Genomic DNA, 20559 nt, shown 5'->3' with positions numbered 1-20559 from the left:
ACGGATCTGAAACTAAAATGGTAAATAGTTTTATCTCACAAATGAAATCTCATTACATGATAGCAGCTTTCCAGGACACAGCTGGAGAAGAATTGTGTGGCTGAGCAAAGGTCAGGAACGATGATGCCCCATTACCACCATCTGCCCGGTTGTAGAAGAGGGAGCAGAGGCACACATGCCACATGGCAAAACATGTGAAAACATATCCATGCTTTCACCAAATACATTCAGACTTACAGGTGAATTAAATGTGCAAAATATTGCAGGTATGAAGAGATACCTACTTAATGATATTAGTATTAACACAATCTTTAGCACATAATATGAATTCTCAAGAAATCTAAATTTCAACTGAATCTTTGAAAGAGTTATTGCTATGATAAGTTTTATTTCAATATGATTTAGAGAGATCTTACAAATTTTTAAAAAGCCAAGTGTAGGAGCGGCACCTGGGTGGCTCAGTCAGTTAAGTGTCTGACTCTTGATTTCCGCTCAGGTCATGATCTCAGGGTCCTGAGATTTAGCCCCATGTGGGGCTCTGTGCTGGGTGTGGAGCCTGCTTAAGATCTTAAGATTCTCTCTTCTCTCTCCCTCTACCCCTCCTCACTCACACATGCTTTCTCTCTCTCTCTCTCTCAAAAAAAAAAAAAAGTGTAGGAAAAACCATAATAATATAAACACAGTGGTAATTTTAATGCTTCTACGGGCATGTTTATTGTACCAGCTCATATACCACAAGGAGTTCCTTTAAAATATGTGTGTTCTATTTAAAATATACATCTGAAAGGCATACATAATATTATTCACTGCATAGGAGCTACAACAGTAAGAATGCATTTAAAAATCAACATAGTGTAGAGTTGAGTGAAATAGTATTGTTTAAAAGAAAACCACAGGCCCAAATTATATAACTTAAATCTAGTTTCCAAACCAGGCTTAATACTTAATATAATTGCAGTTTCAATCTCCTCCAGAAATGCAGTCTTAACTGGTCAGTAAAGATTTTTTTCCATCAGCACCAATGAGTCTGCTTAGAGCCCTCTCCATTCCCCTCAACCCCAAAAGGAAGATTAGGTGATCTGCATAAGACCCCTAGCCCTTCCCCCAAGGGAAGCAGCCTTGCTTGAAACAATCCTTTTTCTTTGCTAATAACTTTCTTGCCTCATCCTCCTTTTATAAAAACCTTCCATTGTGTACAACCCCTCAGAGTGCCCTTCTGTTTGCTAGATGGGATCCTGACTGATTTATGAATTGTTTGATAAAGCCAATTAAACCTTTAAAATTTACTTCGTTGAGTATTTGTTATTTAACAGTATGTAAAGCTTAAATGAAAAAAAAATAAACAGTAAGGCAGAATCAGAGAATTTTAAAACATTCTGGAAAGCATAAATTACAAAAATAAAAATTGGTTCACAGACTGTGAGTTTAGTAAATGAGTCAGTTCCCTAATCTTAGAATAATGATAATAATAAAAGAAATTGGAATTTTCAGGATCAGTTCAGTTATTTTCTTTAGAATGGCATCTGGCTGGTAGTATGTGATTTAAAAAATTAATCCTATATTTAAAAAAAAAATTAAAAACCAAACAGTATCTATTCATAGTATGACATTACCAGCAACAAAGACAGCCATTCATTTGATCACCCCAATTTTCACCATATGTGAGTCAAAGTAGATCAAACTGAAATAGAAGGGGGAAAAATGGCTGACACTTGCTTTGTTATCTGAAGGTGAATAAATCTACCAGCCTGAAAAACGGTAAGGAGATGACTCATTTCCCTACCACTGCCTGGCTTGGATCTAGGGTCTGATCGGCTTTCCTCCCAGCCCAAAAAAGGATGTCTGTAGCCAGAGCTGCTTTACCAACCCTCTTTTTACACGCTTTCTAAGATTAAATTTTGCATTAATGCAAATATCCGGAGTCTTCTGTGGCTAAGCATTTGGTTTACTACATCTGGGAATGGGAGATGAGAAAATGCCATGAGAAAGTGCAAAAGGAGACTATTTTTGGCAAAAGGACTATATGTAGATTAGAATTATATAGAAATATATTTACCTTCTCAAAGTGGTCAACCAGACAACAAAAGCAAGAGAGATAAAGTTCAGAATTTAGCTAAATTGACTGTTAGTGACCAGTAATTAAACTTAAGTCTGTTTGCAATTACTGTTCCTCTAACTGAAAACCTAAGAAACATGTTCTAACAGCAACCAGGTAAAAAAATGAAAGGAACCAGGAGAAGCTACAGACATTATTTATGAGTCACCAGTGGAAAAAACCTTCATTCCTAAAGGATGAGTAATTGAGAAAAAAAAAATCAACACAGGAGATGTGAAAATATTTCATAAGAAGTAAAATGACTAACAAGACACGAAAGGAAAAATTACAGTTGAAAAATATATGCTATAGTATTCCTAAGTAAATTGTATAAAAACTTAAGCTATATATATTTTTTAAATGATTGTATTTATTGTGAGAGAGAGACAAGAGAGAGCATAAGCAGGGGGAGGAGCTGAAGGGGAGAGAGGAGGACAAACAGACTGCCCCCTGAATGGGGAGCCCTATGTGGGGCTCATCCCAGGACCCTGAGATCATGACCTGAGCCAAAGTCAGACGCTTAACTGACTGAGCCACCCAAGAGCATTAAGCTATATGTTTTTTATAAAATTAAGGAACCATGTGTTTGATTAAATATGACATAAAAATAGAGTACAAAATAATATAGCAACAAAATACAGGGTAAAATTATAGAAGAGATTGGATAAAAGGGAGATGTTAATAAAAACGGAGCTTAATGAGCTGTTGAAATGTAAAGAAATGAAAAGTTGTCACACATTTAAAATATTTATTAAAAGCAGAATTGGGGGGCGCCTGGGTGGCTCAGTTGTTAAGCATCTGCTTTTGGCTCAGGTTGTGATCCCAGAGTCCTGGGATCGAGCCCCGCATCAGGCTCCCCCGCTGGGAGTCTGGTTCTTCCTCTCCCACTCCCCCTGCTTGTGTTCCCTCTCTCACTAGCTGTCTCTCTCTCTGTCAAATAAATAAATAAAATCTTTAAAAAATAAAATAAATAAAATAAAATAAAATAAAATAAAATAAAATAAAATAAAAAAGCAGAACTGGGGGTGCCTGGGCAGCTTACTCTTTAGTGTCTGCCTTTGGCTCAGGTCATGATCTTAGGGTCCTGGGATAGAACCCTGCATCTGCATCTCCCTATCCCTCTGCCTCTCTCCCTGGCTCATGCTCTCTCTCTGTCAAATAAATAAATAAAATATTTAAAAATAAATAAATAAAAGCAGAATTGGCACAGCAGAAAATGAAATTTTGAGTTAACACTGAGAAACACTATGAATACAAAGGAAAAGGAGCTAGTGATAGAAATGAGTGGGAGATGCTATTGCAATTACAACAGAGAAAGCACATCTAACATCACACTGAAATTCTAAAAACAAAATGAAACAAATAGAAAGATAACATTAAAGATTGTAAAAGTAAATCAAACTGGGCTGAGTAAAGTTCTGAATATGCATATCAAATCTGCAAATGTATATGACACATACACACAACTAGGAAAAAATAAGAAAAATATGTAAACTTCTTAAATTTCAAAAATATTTACCTTGAAAAGAATAGGGAGGAAGAGGTGAGGTGGGAAGGGGGAGGAAAAAGGAAAGAAAAAGTTAGCTTTTATATAGACTTCACCTTTAAGACAAGGGATCACTAGCTACTTAGTTATACAGCTTTGAGTGTTCAGTTTTCCATTTTGTGAGACCAGCTAAAACATATTTGCATGTAAGTATGTGCTTAGAAATCTTTGTACCCTTCTAATGGAAAAGGTGTATCGGTTGACAAGTTTTAATCAAAATAGGAATTCAAGAATAGGGAACTAAGAATAAGTTTTAAAAAATTGGTTAACATTGACTTAGACTTAATAATTATTGCAAACAATTTTAAATATGATAACTTCAAAAATTATTTGGTATTAATAAACTAGATGAAAAATCATAGACTTTCAACTAAAACTGAAAACATGCTAAATTTTCTGTTTTTCAGGAAGAAAGGGGATTAAATATGCTGTTTTCTTTTTATTGATGATTAAGAAAAAATAAGTTCAGGGCACCAGGGTGGCTCAGTTGGTTGAGCAACTGACTCTTGGTTTCCACTGAGGTCATTATCTCAGGGTCATGAGATCAAGTCCCATGTCAGGTTCTGTGCTCAGTGTGGCATCTGCTTCAGATTCTCTCTCATTCTCCCACTGCCCCTGCCCCCTGCTTGTGCTATAAATAAATAAATAAATAAATAAATAAATAAATAAATAAAATCTAAAAAAAATTTTAAAAAAGAAAAAATAAATTTACCTATATTTTTAGTATATATATATATATAATTGTTATGTATTACAGAGTCTTACTGGTTGAAGACAAACAGCGTGTATAGTTTCCAGAATGCTAGAAGAATCAAAATTCGATGACATTTACATTATAATCATCAAGGAAATAGGAAATTAAAAATATGAATTAAGAACAGAAAACAGAATGACTCAGGTAGGATCAATTGCATCTCTAATAACAGTAAATACAAGCAGCTAGTCAGATTAAAAATCATTCAAAAATATATTCTCAATTATGTAATTTTTGCAACAGAAACATAAAAAGCATCAAAGCAAAGTTAAAAGTGTTGCCAAGTATGTTACTCAAACATACATATACGTATGCACACAGACACACACACACACAAGCACACAAAGTAAACAACATAGTAAATATTGGTGTCTAGTATCAGAAAACAGTAGAGGACAAAAAGCACCAAGAGCATTTTACTGCAATTTCTAAAGAAGTTATAATAGATATAGGCATTTGTGTATCAAATAAGAGTGTGTGTGTGTGTGTGTGTGTGTGTACTTTTTAAAAAGTGAATTAATGGACAGTTCTGGGATTTTGTAACCAACTGTTTATTAATGAAAATTTTATATTAACATTTTATAATTTTTCTTTTTTAATCTGCCCAAGATTGAATCTTTTAACAAGTAGTTCATCAATAAATCATAGCAGAAAAATAAATTTTGGGTTTGATATTTTCATCTCTTTATGATTTTTTTAAATTGTTTAAAACAAACAGATAAAAAATAATTTGCACACACTAACAATCAAATTTTATTTAATGAAGAAACACTATGAAATTTCTCCTTCAAATCAAGAATAAGAAAATTATTTCTTCTGTCAAATTATTTTAGAAATATAGCCAATGCAATAAGATAAATGAAGCTATAGCCATTAGAAGGGAGATTATTATTATTATTTGTAATGATATGCTAATGTATGGAGAATGTGTTAAATCCTTAAAAATGTGGAGACACAATATTTCAAGATGAGAAGATGTAGAATTAAAAAAATATAAACTTTCGAAGAATTTATCATTTTATTCAATACCATTATTTGGGAAAGTGATAAGCTGATTCTAAGGCACTTTTGGTAAAGAAAAGGATGGCAAAATATTAGTAGGGACTTGCATATGAAAAATAATACACATTTTAAAGACGCAATAAGTTAAACAATGCACTAAGCAGTTACAGATGTATGCATCAAAGAAACTAAAAAGAAAATGCATGAATCAACCATAGCATAGATAAATTTTTAGTTTAAGTTAGACATGAAAGAAATACTGGGCTGCTTAATAGATGTAACTGGGCAGACACACTTAATCACCTGGATAAAAAAAAACAACACCATTAAATATGGATTACAATCATAAAATAAGTTTTATAGGGAATAGAGACCTAAAACATGGAATCATGAGACTCCTTTATCAGTGGTTCTCAAACCACTGTGAAACACTAGATTGTGCTATGAAACACAAGTTTGTCATTTGTTAAGAGAAGTTGTCAGGAAAAAATACCCAAATATGTTTTAAGAAATGCTGACTTACACAAGGTAAGCATGTTTTTGTTTGTTTGTTTGTTTGTTTGTTTTAATGTAGAAACACATAGAAATGTTACTAAGCCTCATAAAATGTCAGGACAGGGCTATAGTTTGCAGTATTTTAAATCTGGTTTACTCAAGATACTTTTTTGAGAGCACTTTTGTTTGGTCAGGTGTCTTGGTCACAAGTGGCAGAAAATGCAATAGAGAATATGATGTGAACTCGGAACATGAACACTGTCACAACAAACCCTCTCTTTCTCTCTCTCGAAGTTCTTTTTCTCTAAATACATTGGCTTCTGCATTTTCTACAGCAAAATGGACTTTTTCTCCAGGATGGGAAATACGGGTAGAGACCTTTGGGAAACATGTTTTTCCTGCATAGTAAATTACATCAGTTTGAAAATTTAGAGCAGGGATCTGATTGAGCTGGCTTAGATCATATGCACATCTTTTGGGTAAATCACGGGGGTCCACTAGTGGTAGGCAGAGAGTGAGGTACTAGGATTAGCCAAGACTGGACCATGAGCCTAACTGTATGTTCTGTTAACAGGAGAATGAAAACCCAGACATGGCCATACCCCTTCTAGCCACACTTATTAATATTTTCTGGAAAATTGTCTGTCAGAATATATTCTGGAAAATGCTGCTTAGGAAGAAAAAATATAATTTAATAATTATAACCATTTCAAACATCTTCGAGTGATAATTTAGACTGTGCAAAACATTATTCTAAGTGCTTTCTAACTTCTTTAATCGTAATACAGAACTTAAGCCTCATCATGGTCCTTTGAATAGGCATTATCAATTTCTTCATTTTAGAAGAAATTGAGGGGGTGCCTGGGTGGCACAGCGGTTAAGCGTCTGCCTTCGGCTCAGGGAGTGATCCAGGTGTTATGGGATCGAGCCCCACATCAGGCTCCTCCTCTATGAGCCTGCTTCTTCCTCCCCCACTTCCCCTGCCTTGTGTTCCCTCTCTCGCTGGTTGTCTCTATCTCTGTCGAATAAATGAATAAAATCTTTAAAAAAAAAAAAAAAAGAAATTGAGGCACAAAGCATGTAAACATCTTTAGGAGCTTATATAGCTAGAAAATGGAAGAGTTGGAATCAACCCTTAAAAATTAGAAAAAAAAAGGATTATTATATTTTAAGAGATCAGCTCATCAAACCACTCTTGATGTCAGTGATTTTGATATCATCTTTTGGACAACTAGTACTGTAAGAAATTATTGATTGGTAGTAACATAAACTTAAAGCATGAAGTAACAGAAATAATTACATGGTATTATATTGTATAAGGATTAGCAAACCAAGTACTGTACTTTTAAAATACATATCAGGAAGATTTTTAGTCTTGTTTTTTTATTTTGAACACTACTCATGGTTTTTTGATTTTAAGGAATAGTATATGTATTTTTCATCTGTTATATTTAGCATAGAAAACCATTTGGTAACTCTAAAGTAAAGGCTTAAAAATAATTTGAAATAACAAAGATATGTGGTTGGCAAAGTAATTGGAAATTGACATGAATTCATGAAAATTAACACAAATAATGAAATGACAATTCACTAAGGTGGATTGCTTTACCACCAAAAAGGTCAGATTTGTGAACCCTTAGTAAAAAATAAAATTAAGGTAAGTTGTTGGAAAGGCATGAAGAAGTCTTCTATCCTGTTCTGTCTCAAAGATCGGGAAAAAATTATGTGTTGTGTGAGTTCTGCTCTTTGAGGCAATCAATGTTTATGTCTTCCTATATTAAATGAAAGTATATTGAACACCTGTTCAATGCCAGTCACTGGAGATGTGACCTTGAATAGAGATAAGACCATGGTGTTCCTTTTATGGTGCTGAAAAACCTGAGAATGATCTAAGAAAGTAATTTTGAATGTTATATGCGAGTTACAAAAAAGTTTTTTTTCCCTTCTTCAATTCTGAAACTCCAACCAAGTGAAAATAATGAGCTATAAAGTAGCAGTAGTAGGGGGTGGCTAATAATGGTGAATTACATCAAAGAACATACAGTGTTCTTGTATAAAATCACTGTAAGTTTGAAAAAAAGATTAAAAGCCTTCTGACAGCAGTTTTTTTTTCTGAGGATGTGTGTGTTTGAGTGTGTGTGTGTACATGTGTACATGCACATATGTGTGTGTAATAATGTATTCGGGTAATCTGAATCTAGGTATGGGTGTGTGGAATTATTTCTAGTTCCTTACTTGGATAAATTGAAAGCTCATTGGGAGCTAGAAAATAGGGCACATCTGAGGGGATTCAAGCAGAGCATAATTGATCAGAGTACAGATAAAAAGAAAATACATATATCACTAATTTCTCTGGATAAACATTTTCTTCTTAAAGTTTGAATACATAGCCATGCATGTGTATAGGCAAACATATGGGCATGCACACGTACACACACACACACACACACACAATCAATAAATAACCAATCTGATGTTATAGAATTATTTCAATACTGTGGGAGGAGAACATCATCATGAAGACTCTAAGAAAGAGAATTCTCCAAATAACTGAAGAACAGCGTTGCTGAGTAAGCAAGCATGCAGACATACCATGAATGCTTTTAGAGAATAGGATATTAGTCTCCAAAGAGAGAGGAGAACAAAAGTGGTGACACTGGTTTCAATTAGCTGAAGACAAATGCCTTGTCATGGCTCATCTGACATTCTGGCCTTCACTGTGAGCCAGGTAGATGTCTTTCTGTATTGGAGAATGTTTACCCAAAAGGTTGAGTGTTTGTTTTGTTTTGTTTTTATGTTATGTTAGTTACCGTACAGTACGTCATTAGTTTTTTATGTAAAAGGTAGAGTGTTGATGAGAAAATGTTCTGAAAAACAGATCTGAATCCAGGCTGTGTACTCGCATAGCTAATTTTCCTGGTTTCCTTCTTATACAGTCTTTCAAGAGGGTGCTGTCTCAGAAAAAAATCACTCCTATTCAAAGTGCACAATTATAAGAAAGTAATCAGAATGCAACCTAAGCAAAAATATCACAACAAAAGAGGGAGCCAACAATGATGGTGAAAAAAATCAAATAAGGAACATAAGTCAATCAATATTCAGCAAAGCTGTCTTTCAAGAAGTAGAACAAGATGAAAACATGTTCTCATAAAGAATGGTGAATAAAAATGTAGTAAATATGTGGATAATTCTAAACTAACATTGGCCATATAAACAATAATAATTGTTAATTTGGAGATCAAAATAAATTAGATATAATTAAATACTCGACCACGAGGCTATGTATATTGGGGTTGGGTGATCCAAATTTTAAAAGTTCTTTGTATTGTCTAGGAAGAAGTACAGATATAGATAACTTTAGATGTTTCAGGAATGCATGCTAAATTTTTAGATGTAACCACTAAGATAACAGAGGGTGTATCTCTCTACAGCAGAAAGAGAGAAGGAAATGAAAGCAGTAACAACAACCACCCTTGATCAATTTGGAAGAAGGTCCAGTGGTGTCAGGAAAATATGGAAAATTGGACAAATATAAAAGGTAGAAATGAAAAAGTGTGTATCGGAAGCACATAAATGTAAATGGTCTGAATATATTTTGTAAAATCTCTAGATTGTGACATTGTATTAAAAAAGAAAAAAAGCCCATCAGGTGTACCGAGACATACTAGATATGCAAGAATAAGGATTACTTAAAATGAAAAGGACAGGAAAGCTTATCTCAGGCAAACAGTAGCAACAACAGAAAACTGGCGTCGTTATGTTAAAAACAGCCCAAACAGACCTACCTGCAAAAAACATGTCTGGAGGAGGAAAGAATCACTTTATAGAACTAAAAGATTCAATTCACTTTGTAGGTATCTGAGATATGTCTGTACTAAAAGCAATTCCTTCAGAATCTTGCCATTACACATTATAGTGCTACAAGAGAAACAAGTCCACTTTCATAATGAAAGGATTGTATAGAAATCTCACAAGATTTATACATCAATTAGATAAAATATCATTAGGCATGTAGAAGCGTTGAAAAAAACAACAAGCTTGATGTAATGGACATATGTAGACTATTGCATTCAATTAAAGGAAATTACACATCATTTTCGAGGACAAGAATTGCTTACGTAAATTGACCATGTATTCTGTGACTTTTAACATAAATTCAAAGTCAGTATTACACAGACTATTCTTTCCGACCCCAGTATATAGTTAAATATCAATAAAAAGAAAATTTACAAATAACTCATAAATATTCAACTTCAAAACATTTCTAAATAACTCAGGATGAAAAAAATCACAATGAAAAAAGAAAGAAATACAAAAATAAAGTTGTCAAGAAAAGAAACATGCTTGTATAAATTAGATGTTCAAAGATACACAGCATCCTTATTCTTGTACCAGAAAATAATTCTTGAAAATATTCCATCCAACAGAAAAACAAGTAACTAATAACTAAAAAGTGGACAAATTGTATCATTAAAGGACTATTGCTAAGAGCTGATAAGAAATAGATTTATGCCTAAATAATTATAAGGATTCATTTTTTGCTATGATTATCTGTATATCGTTTCACCGGATCATAAATTTGGAAAAGAAACTAGTAATTTAGGTAGACATCCAATGCAATATATTTCTAGATAGGAAATGACTACTGTATCACTTTTTCTTTCTAAGCTCCAAGAGAATTATACTGTTCTGTTTGCTTACTTGAAGAGGGCTTCCTCACGACGAAAATGATCCCAGCTCAGAGAGGAAAAATAAGTGAAATCACGGCCTGGAGGCTGACATGGGCAGCAAATGAGCTTGTTCATTCAATGAATCAGTTAACTCATCGGCTTAACGTGATCCTTGTGTGTAGAAGCTGGCTGCCACCATCTTGTTTGCCAGCTCCGTCCTGGTACTATTTCCTTATGCTCAATTCACAGACTTTCTTTCTGCCTGCCCACATGGCAAGTAGACAAGCATGGAACAGGATTTGCATGTCATGGAAAGAGCCCTTGAGTTGGAACAAGAAACCCTTGATTCAAATCTGAGCTCTTGATGACATTACTAATGACCTGGGTGACGTTATTCGTAACGTAAGTGACATGTGTTCTTTAACCTCTCTGCTGTTACCTCATATATGCTATGGCATTAGATAATGTATTTAAAAAGTTCGACACTATACACAAGTTACATACCATAATTGCTCTTTTAAAGTAGGGCATATCATTTCTGTCTTTAATCCTAAGTACCAGAAATCTATTTGTTTTCCAGGTATGAAAGTAAGGGGGTGACTGGGACACATATGTGTTCCCCTTGGCCTTCAGTGAGCTGCCAGTACAGTGGCAGGCAGACAGGGCAGGGCAGGAGCCCAGCCTGGAGTTACAGAACAGAAAGAAAACAGCTGCTTTTCTCCAGCAGGGACTCCTGTCAGTTTGTAGCCCATATGTTAAGAATATCCACCCTTCCTTTAATAAGAAAATCCTTTTGGAGTCATCATCAGCACGCAGTCTATAGACTACTGGCATCAGCTTCAAGATACTGAAGAAAATGTGCACAAAGAAACAATCTACCAGCAGACATGATGGAAATTGGCACAGGACTCTGACGGACATAAAAGTGAGCAGTTAGGAGATGACATAAAGGATATGATATCTATGGGGTCAGCTGAAGAAAGGGAAGGAAAGCAGGAGAGAGGGAGAAAAGGAATAATAAAGGCATAATCAGTTCATCTGGAGAATATTTACAAACTTACTCCGATTTTAAACTTCTCTACATTTAAGTTTTACGATATAATTAAGGAGCTAGTTTGCCTCAACAATACATTTGAATTCAAATACTCTTCTATGTATTTGGTTAAGTACAGGAAGTTTACTTGTTTCAATGTCTTACCTGAAGCATACATCTTCCTGAAATGAAACATGATCTCATTTCTTTTCAAGAGTGAAATACGCTCGTACAAGCTAAAACACTTCTATTTCAAGGGAACATTATGCTTCCTCTGAAACCTTTTATTCCTGTTTGGCAGGTTTGGCTTGTTTAGGAATCTATTTTTCATCAAACCCTGGAGGACTATATGGAAAAAAGGAGTTTACATAATGAATACAGGATTTAAGCACAAAACTTAACAATGAATTAGCTTCTCTGTGCTAAACAGAATTTGTGCCAAACAGCCACATGCAAACAAAAAACTATTTTTGAAAAAAGTGGGTAAGGTGAGCATATTTCTCCTCCGTGTTTTTGCTCATATTACTATGCGTTTGAATGCAGGAGTGGATGGGTTTCAATTGGCAGAAGCAGAAGTGAACCCTTGAAAATGCTACTCTAGCCATTCTGTGAGTTTGACTCTGAAGTTATTTTCTTTAGTTAATATGTTCGGTTTTTTTTCAAGTTTAGGGAAATGTCAGTTTTGTTTTCTCAATCTCAGGACCATAATAAATTTAAATTTTTAAAATATTTCTTATTATCTAATCATATTTCAAAGAAACAGAAATAAAAAGGAATATTTAGAAGGCTATCAAGAAAATAGATGTGGGTAGTTTGTTGTTCTCGTTTTGGTATACTGCTGTTGAAAATGAGCAATGAGTGGAAATTTTGTGGCAACCCTTAAAATTATCTAATTGGATCCAGGAACTAGGTTCAGCCAGAAGCATGCTTGCTTTACTGGAGAAAGTTTTAGCAACCAAAAATATGTTGGGTCACTTTTTGTTACCAAAATATAATCATAGGACCCTCACTTTTTTCTTGTTTTTTTCGTTTCTTTTAATATTTTATTAGTTTTTTTTTTAAAGACTGGATTTCTTGGATAGAAGGATGGAGAACAGAAAATTGTAAATTTAATTCACTCTCAGTGCTGCTTATGAAAAGATATTTATAATATCAAAGGTTCAAAATGAACTTCCTCCCCTCATACGCTTTTCCTTACAGAGCAACACAGGTGTGAGGCATTAAGACAAACTGGAAGCTTCGCCTGGAAATGGAAGGTGAAAATGGTTGCACCTTTATATTTTAATCATAACCTAGTTTGCAATTCTAACTTTGAGACTCTGGTCAGGTAGAGGGGTTTAAAAATAGCTTTACATGTAATGATCTTTCCTTAATACATTTATGCTAAACGCTCTTTACATTAATTCCTACAATGGGCCACTAATTTTTAAGAAAATACTCCCTTGAAAAATTGGGCATCTTTGGACCTACAAATCTTTTATCCTATGTTATGGTAGACTCATGTACATTTGAGGAGAAGCTGAGAGAGCTGAACTGTTTTGGAAAGGAACAATCTAATCTTAGAGGAACTGAAAGATTAAGGTTAGCACAGTTTGGTAGTCATTATTTGTTGACAAGAGCGGGTACCAAAATGTACCTTGTACTTTGTTTTCTTTGAAAAATATGCCCTTCAATGCCATCTATTTCCTTACTTAATATGTATGCTTACCTATTTCAGAAGAACTTTTAATTAAAAATAAAATCAGATGGACATTTGTGCTATTTGTCATTCACTTTCTCATGTTTTTGTTCTATGCCTACTACTTAAACAGGCAAAACTTTGTCTCTTACCGAGTAGTATACTCATTTTTCAGGCAAAGCATTTAAACAAAATGATCAGCCGTCGATGCTGAAATCACAAGTCTTTTGGGAACAAAAGCAATCTTTAGAGTATCAGTTTCTTCCATTTCCTGTGTGTTGTGTTAATATTACTTTAGGTTATCTTATCTATATTTTTTATTATAAAATGCAAAGTTAAAAAGTGTTGAAAACAGGAGTTTTAAGTGTCTTGGTGGATAGACTCCTAAAACTTTCCTGCTCATGGCATTAAGAAATTAATGTTCAAGTACATACAAACTTTTTTTTCTACATATGTTTATTTCTCCCCACTTTTAGGAAATATAATTTATTTGTTCAAAATGCCCTAATTTTAATTTTTTTATTTTTTTAAATGCCTTTATTTTTAGAAAACACATTCCAAGATAGGTTCTGTAAGTGTCCTTGCTAGTCAGCCTGCAGTCTTGCCTCAAACCAGAGAAAGATTCTTCAACCCAGGCTTTAATGATAAGATAGAATTTAAGCGTAATCTTGAAATTTTGATACAGGGCATTATAGTTCACAACCTTGAGACTGGCAAGATGCATGTTTCATATATGCTCAGCAATTTCCCTACCCCCTCATTCCTCTTAACATTATTTACATGAATCCTTTTGAAAATAGAACCTCACTTACTAAGTCAAGAATTCTGATAGGGTATCTACTAAGTGCTTAGCACCTGCTTGGTTTTGGGTGTAGTCTGATAAACTGGCAAAGTCCCTGCTATCATGGAGCTTACATTTCCTTCCCCCAGCCCTGCCTAGTACGGTGATTTGAGCGCAGTTAGTACCTCATTGACAAACAAGTGAAGGCAGTTGCAGATATGATATAGTTATTTGTATATTCCCACTTCAAATATTAAGAAACCGACAAAGAAAGGAAATGTCCTGATCAAGTCATTTTGAAATTAAGTACTAGTTGCATTGCTGCTATATGAAAAGTAAATTGCTTGTTCTTTCATTCACTTTAGCCTGGGGGTAAGGAAGAAAATGTATCAATAGAGTATGAAATCTTTATAAAGATAGAACTTTCAGACCTTCAAAAATAGTATTTGTTTAAAGTCTAGTATAAAGGAGCAAGAAATTGATACTCATATTTCCAAACCTTATACAAACTATGTCTTTGACATTGTGAAATTAATCCTATCATTTTATTCTAAAGGATTATTCAATTACTAAAGAATAAACACAAATGAAAGGTTCATTAAAGAGTATTCAGTTGAATAAACAGTGTTTTAATATTACCTGCTCTCCTGGGGTGCCCATTGTTCATTACTAGCACTGGAGAATGCTGTGGATTGGTTCATTAAACACCATTCCAACTTTTTTCCTTCTGTACACGTCTGCCTGCAGATTCTGAAATCTTAAAGTGACACTTCCCACAGACCTTGCCGCCAAGAGTCAGGATGAGAATTAGGTTCCACCAATAAGGTGTATTCGAACACATTTTAAAAGGTGAAAGCAAGGAATATTTGTGTTGCTTTGGATTTTCTTTTCTACTTTCAAGCAAGATCATGGTTTCTAAAGCAATCCTCCACCATCCATTCCTCTCTTCCCTGGGCGTTGGGAGGCAGCTGTGGCAAAAGTAGTGGTGACAGCTAATTCCCAGTTTTCTGTGTATGGGGTTGCTTTTAAAGTGGAATGTTTGTACGCAGTAGTTCCAGTGGTGGCCTCAATTCCTGGATGTGTTTGTTCTGGAGTATTCTTTTCCAGTTTAGAGCCCACAGATTTGGCTCTTCCTTTCATCATTTTTGAAAGTCCTGTATTCTCTGAATTATGCTTTCCCCCCTGCTTTAAGTACTTAGATTTGTTTCTGAACAACACAGTAGCATGTCAGATATGAGTTGTTGCCCCATATCTTCATCTCTTTCCATAATATGGTTTTGACAGGTCACATATCTGTTCAATTAAAGACTGCCTTTCTCAGCCTGCCTTACTGAAAGGTATGACCATGTGTCTAAGTTCTAGATAATGGAATTTAAACAGATGTTAGATTCGATACTTCTGGTTTTTGTCCTTAAAATGATACAGCATGCAATATTCTGGCACCTTTCCTTCTTACTGATCACTGTGTGAAGGCAAAAATTGAACCACTTCCCTGAATCCAGAAATAGAAGTTACATGTTGAGAATGGTAGATTGCTCTGAATAATTTTATGAGACATACATCTATCTTATTTTAAATGCTGGATTTTAGTCTTTTAATGGCATCTTAATCTTAAATAAAACATAACTTGGTTACTAGAAGTGGAACTCTACCATTTCTAAAAAAAAATGAGGCTTTGGTCTAACAGGTAGTGGGAGGAAAGAGTGCAGATACTGCAGTCTGGAAACAAGTGATTCTAATGACACCATTATAAACATTTGGTAAAACTGTCACTTGTCATCCTTAAAAAAGGTAGACTACTTGCTGAAAGAACATGTAACCTCCATGAACTGTTTGGAAGAACTCAGAACATTGAAAAAACAGATTGTTTAGACATGTCATCTGTTTCTTGTTGTGCAAAGTTCTATGACAAGATGTACTTGGGCTGGTTACAAGAGGTGATTTTAAAGAAGCCTCTTTAACAGTAAATAGGCCTCCAAGGCCCACATTAAAACTTCTCGGTTAATTGGGGTCCACTCTAGTTTCAAAGGTTGGATTAAGGGTGAGCTTTCCTATCTAAACTAATATTTTCAGATAGTTTCAAAGTAGACACCATTAAATTGAAGGGAAGCAGAAACGTGCTGAGCAAAGAAACCAGTAAATATAAAAGGGTCGTCTGCAAGCATAGAAACCTTGTCTAGATGAGATCTTTGGTGATGGTTATTTGCCTGTGGATCTGACGGTCAGTAACTAGACCAAAAGCATACTAAGTTTTTTAGGGATTGTATTGATTTGTAAAAGCCAATGTGTGTTTGACCTTTAAAGCAACTCTAGAAGCTTCCCAAGGTGGCTTTGCAGAATATAGCCCACAAAATGTGTGCTGTCTCTGATGAACTAGCATCCTGTTCTCTTGTAAGGAGGTAATTACAGGGACATCAATATTTTTGAGAGTGAAAGGGACACATGTAGAACAACGAATTCATTCATTCAATATTAAACCAGGACAATGCATATAAATCAGGATGGTCACAAGAACACCAGTCCCTATGGCAATAGAATAGTGGATAAATATCCCATAGTAAAAAAATAGGAACCATAAATGACAAGGGATGGAAGAATTCCTCCCAAAAAATATAATCGGGATCTATTCTAATAATTTTGCTGCCAGACAAGGGAATGTTTGAAATTCTTATCCAATAGGATTTGACTGTTGCTTTGAAAAATGACAGTTGTGTTTTCCTTTTCTTCATCGTTTAGAAGGCAGCTATCTATGCTCACCACTCTACCTACAACATTAACTCTTCTGTTTTTTTTTTTATAAGACTTTATAATATTGGGTGTGTACATATGTGTAGAGGGAGCAGATATGTGGAATGAAGTTGTACACCTGGAAATTTGGTGGCAGGCTGCAAGTTGTATCCTTTTCCCTCCTTGTAGTAATGGACACCCACTCAAAAGCCACATTTCCTAGCTCCCCTTTCAATGAGATGTGGGCAAGTTACTAGTTCTCCTCAGTGACATGTGAAAAGAAGTGATGTGTGATTCTTCCAGTTGTGCCCTTAGAAGGATTGTATAAACGTTGTCCTATCTGTTCTTTCCCATCCCCCCTCCCCACACACACACACACACTCCCGGGAGATCGTGATGAATAGAGTAGCCACCTTGGAAAGGGATACCTTGTGCTGAGGAAGGTAAAGCTGAATTGCTATTTTTGTCTTTTGGTTTTTGTTCTTGTTGTTTTTAAAAGATTTTTTTATTTAGAGACAGAGAGAGCATGGGGCAGGGGCAGAGGGAGAGGAGGGGAGAGAGAGAATCTTAAGCAGACTCCCCACTGAGCGTGGAACCCAAGGTGAGGCTCAATCAAATGACCCTGAGATGATGACCTGAGCCAAAACCAAGAATCAGATGCTTAACCTACTGAGCCACCCAGGCGGCCCAGAATTGCTGTCTCTTATCCTTACCTTAGATATAAAGAAGAGAGAGAAAACACAAAAGAGAAGATTCTGTCTTGTTTACACTGCTGTATTTTGGGTATCTTTGTTGCAGAGTTTAAATTAAAACTACATTAACTACTACAGTATGCATAAATTCAAATGATTATTTTTCTTAAAATTTTACTTGCATTTTTCACAAAAATTAAGTCAGAGATTCAAACTGACACTTCCTGGCTGGGTGCATATTCAAAATAAGAATAGTACAAATATTTATATTCCAAAAATTTAGAATAGAAATTTAATTGTTCTCCAATAATTATTTTCAGAGAATATTTACATTAAAATTTTTTTTGTTGAATATTGTTGCCAGTAATCATTAAATTAATCCTAATATCTAATTCTAATTTCCATTCTGAAAAAAAAGCAAGTTAAAAATAACACCTGAAAACTCTCTTAGATCATTAAGTGTGTGAAAATTAATGTTCAGAGTACAGAGTGCACAAAAAGAAACACGGGATTGATTTTAAAAGGAATTCAGACTTTTTTGTGCATACGACATCATGAGTAAATTTTTCTACTTTTTTAAAAAACGTTATTTATTTATTTGACACAGCACAAGCACAAGCAGGGGGAGTGGCAGGCAGAGGAAGAAGCAGGCAGAAGCAAGCTCCCTGCTGAGCAGAGTGCCTGAAGCAGACCCATCCCAGGACCCTGGGATCATGACCTGAGCCGAAGGCAGACACTTAACCGACTGAGCCACCCAGGTGTCCCAAATTTTTCTACATTTTTAAGAAAATAAAAACAAAACTAAAAGTGTATTCCTCCTTTATCCCAAAGCTTGTTTCTCAAATCCAAGACCAAAGGTCTATATCCATTTTATTTTTTTTGCTCAGGTTTGTCTCCTTGGAACAACCTGAGAAAATTCTCACTGCCTTATGGCTAATAGAGTTGCCAGGGTGAGAGCAAAGCTGAAATATGAAGCTTGAGGAATAGAGATGGGAAGAAAATATTGGGCTAACTTCTCTTGAAAGTGAAAGAAAATTAGTTGAAGTCACCAGATTGGTTTGGGTTGATGTTATTTACTAATGGTCGTACTTTACCTTACCATAGATAATTAGAATTTGAACATAAGGGACAGTGATAACCATACTAGAATTATATTTTGGGCATTTGGGAAATACATGAATACTTTTAGGCCTTCGAGCACTACAACTACACAGTAGAGTGTCCCTGGCAAAAGGACGGTGACTTTTTGGGTTTAAGTTATCCAGATAAAACCTTTCTAACATATTTTGTTCTTCCAAAATTGCATTGTTCTTTATCTCAACAACTTTGAGGCATTTATTACTTTCTGCCTTATACTATGATGTGTATATATGCATTTTTATTGCCTTGCATTTTATTCATATTCTCTTGCTTTTTAAACATAATAAGAACCAATAAATTTATTTTAAGAATTTATTGTCAATAGATATTGATCTTGCTTCTGTGTCTTTTTGTATTTCCATACCTTTATTGTATTATTTTTACTAACCACATATATTTGTTAAAAAAAGTTTTTTAAAAATTGACATTTATTTCTTTATTCATTTTGTTGCTCTTTGGAGCCAAAATTAATACAGTAAGGAAGGAAAGTCCTCTTCCATTCCATAAAAAATTTTCACACAACTTTTTTAAATGCAACCCCCCTTTTTTCTGTTATCTTGTTTGAATGTGATCTATCTTTTTGGGGACATAATTTACATACAGTGAAATGTATAGATCTTAAGTGCACAGTTCGATGTTTGGCAGAATGCATAGACCTAACTCAGAACTCTGTCAAAATACAGGACATTTCCATCATCCTGGGGAAAGTTGCATGAGACTCTTAACAAAACAATCCCACCTCTCCTCCCAGATGCAATTACTGTCCTAAATTCTATCACATCGATTTCTCGACTGTGAAGGGTCTTTAATTTTGCTCTGGCAGGCAAGTAGCTTTACTAGTGTTTCAACTTGATCATTTTGAGCTTGATTACAGTATGGGGATAGACCAGCGCTGCACGAAGCCCTGGCTATTCTGGAGTTTCGACTTAACTGCTAGGATGTTCAACAGAGTCTCTCCCTTCTGTCTGGTGAGGTCTATGGTGTATTTTAGTACTGCCCTGCCCAGATTCTCAGTTGGGTTTACAGATCTACAGAACAGTGTGCCATGCCTGTGGAGACTGTCTCTACACAAGCACAGCTTAGAATTTGCACAAAGATGCAAGATGATCTTACCCAGATTTGTGGAGTTCTCTGCCCAGCTGCCTTCTTTCTGGTACCCTTCCCTGCAAACATCAGGTACTTTGGTGGCACAGAACTCCAATCTTTGTTCCTTCTCCTCAGGGAGATTGCTGCTCTGTGTCTGAGCTCCACTTCTTAAATTGGAAAGTGATCCCTAGCTGAAAGCCAGGATGAACTTAGAGCTCATTTTCTGTGTTTACTTTCTTTCATTGATCACAACCCTGAGTTCCCTTTTTTCCGATTTTGTCCAGGTTTGTAGTTATTTGCAGCAGAATTATAAATCTGATAAACATTACTCATTTCAGTCAGAACAGAAAGCCCCATAATCAGGTTAATTTTTACTTACATTTTTTTTGACATCCTGTCTTGGTTGATATTTGCCTGAGAACTGGAAACATTGATTTGAATCTGAATATTTGGTCTACTTAATTCCAAATGTTAATATTTCAAAGAGTTGCTTCATAGCTTTTTAGCTGGGAACAACTTTAAACTATATTTTAAGACAAATTTAAAGAAAAATAAATTTAATTTATATATTCTAAAATAACTGAAGATAGTTTATTACATTCAGGGATGGATTATTAGTAGAGATATTTATATTGCATCACATGTAATTTTGGTATGCTCAGTCTTTTTCCCTTAAGATAAATTACTGGTTTAATTTGCAAGCATCCTCACAAATCCCTACAGATGGGGTGTATATATTTCTATAATGCATTGTGAATTGAGGCTGAAGAGAAGTTATAATTTAACCAAGACCAAAGGATGATTACTTTTGAATAATCCATTTTTGGGTTTAAATTGATTTGGATTAAATGTTTTGGATA

At 34.9% G+C, this 20559-nt stretch overlaps 1 protein-coding gene across 2 annotated transcripts in view; it reads right to left on the bottom strand.

Moving 5' to 3' along the window:
- PIK3C2G (phosphatidylinositol-4-phosphate 3-kinase catalytic subunit type 2 gamma) overlaps nucleotides 1-14776 on the bottom strand; it is a 358071-nt gene extending 343295 nt beyond the window's left edge. Inside the window, exon 1 of one of the 2 annotated variants that reach the window (XM_034645915.1) lies at nucleotides 14694-14776. The gene's annotated coding sequence lies outside the window, so the exon portion shown is untranslated. Of the gene's footprint in view, nucleotides 1-10593; nucleotides 10630-14693 lie in introns of those variants that run through there. The other variant, XM_011228226.3, reaches the window with a different exon arrangement.
- Between the last annotated feature and the right edge of the window lie 5783 nt (nucleotides 14777-20559).

The sequence above is a fragment of the Ailuropoda melanoleuca genome, chromosome 16 (assembly GCF_002007445.2).
Source record: "Ailuropoda melanoleuca isolate Jingjing chromosome 16, ASM200744v2, whole genome shotgun sequence".
NCBI classification, from domain to species: domain Eukaryota; kingdom Metazoa; phylum Chordata; class Mammalia; order Carnivora; family Ursidae; genus Ailuropoda; species Ailuropoda melanoleuca.
Note: the sequence above shows the minus strand (reverse complement) of the source record. Positions and strands in the feature narration are given on the sequence as shown.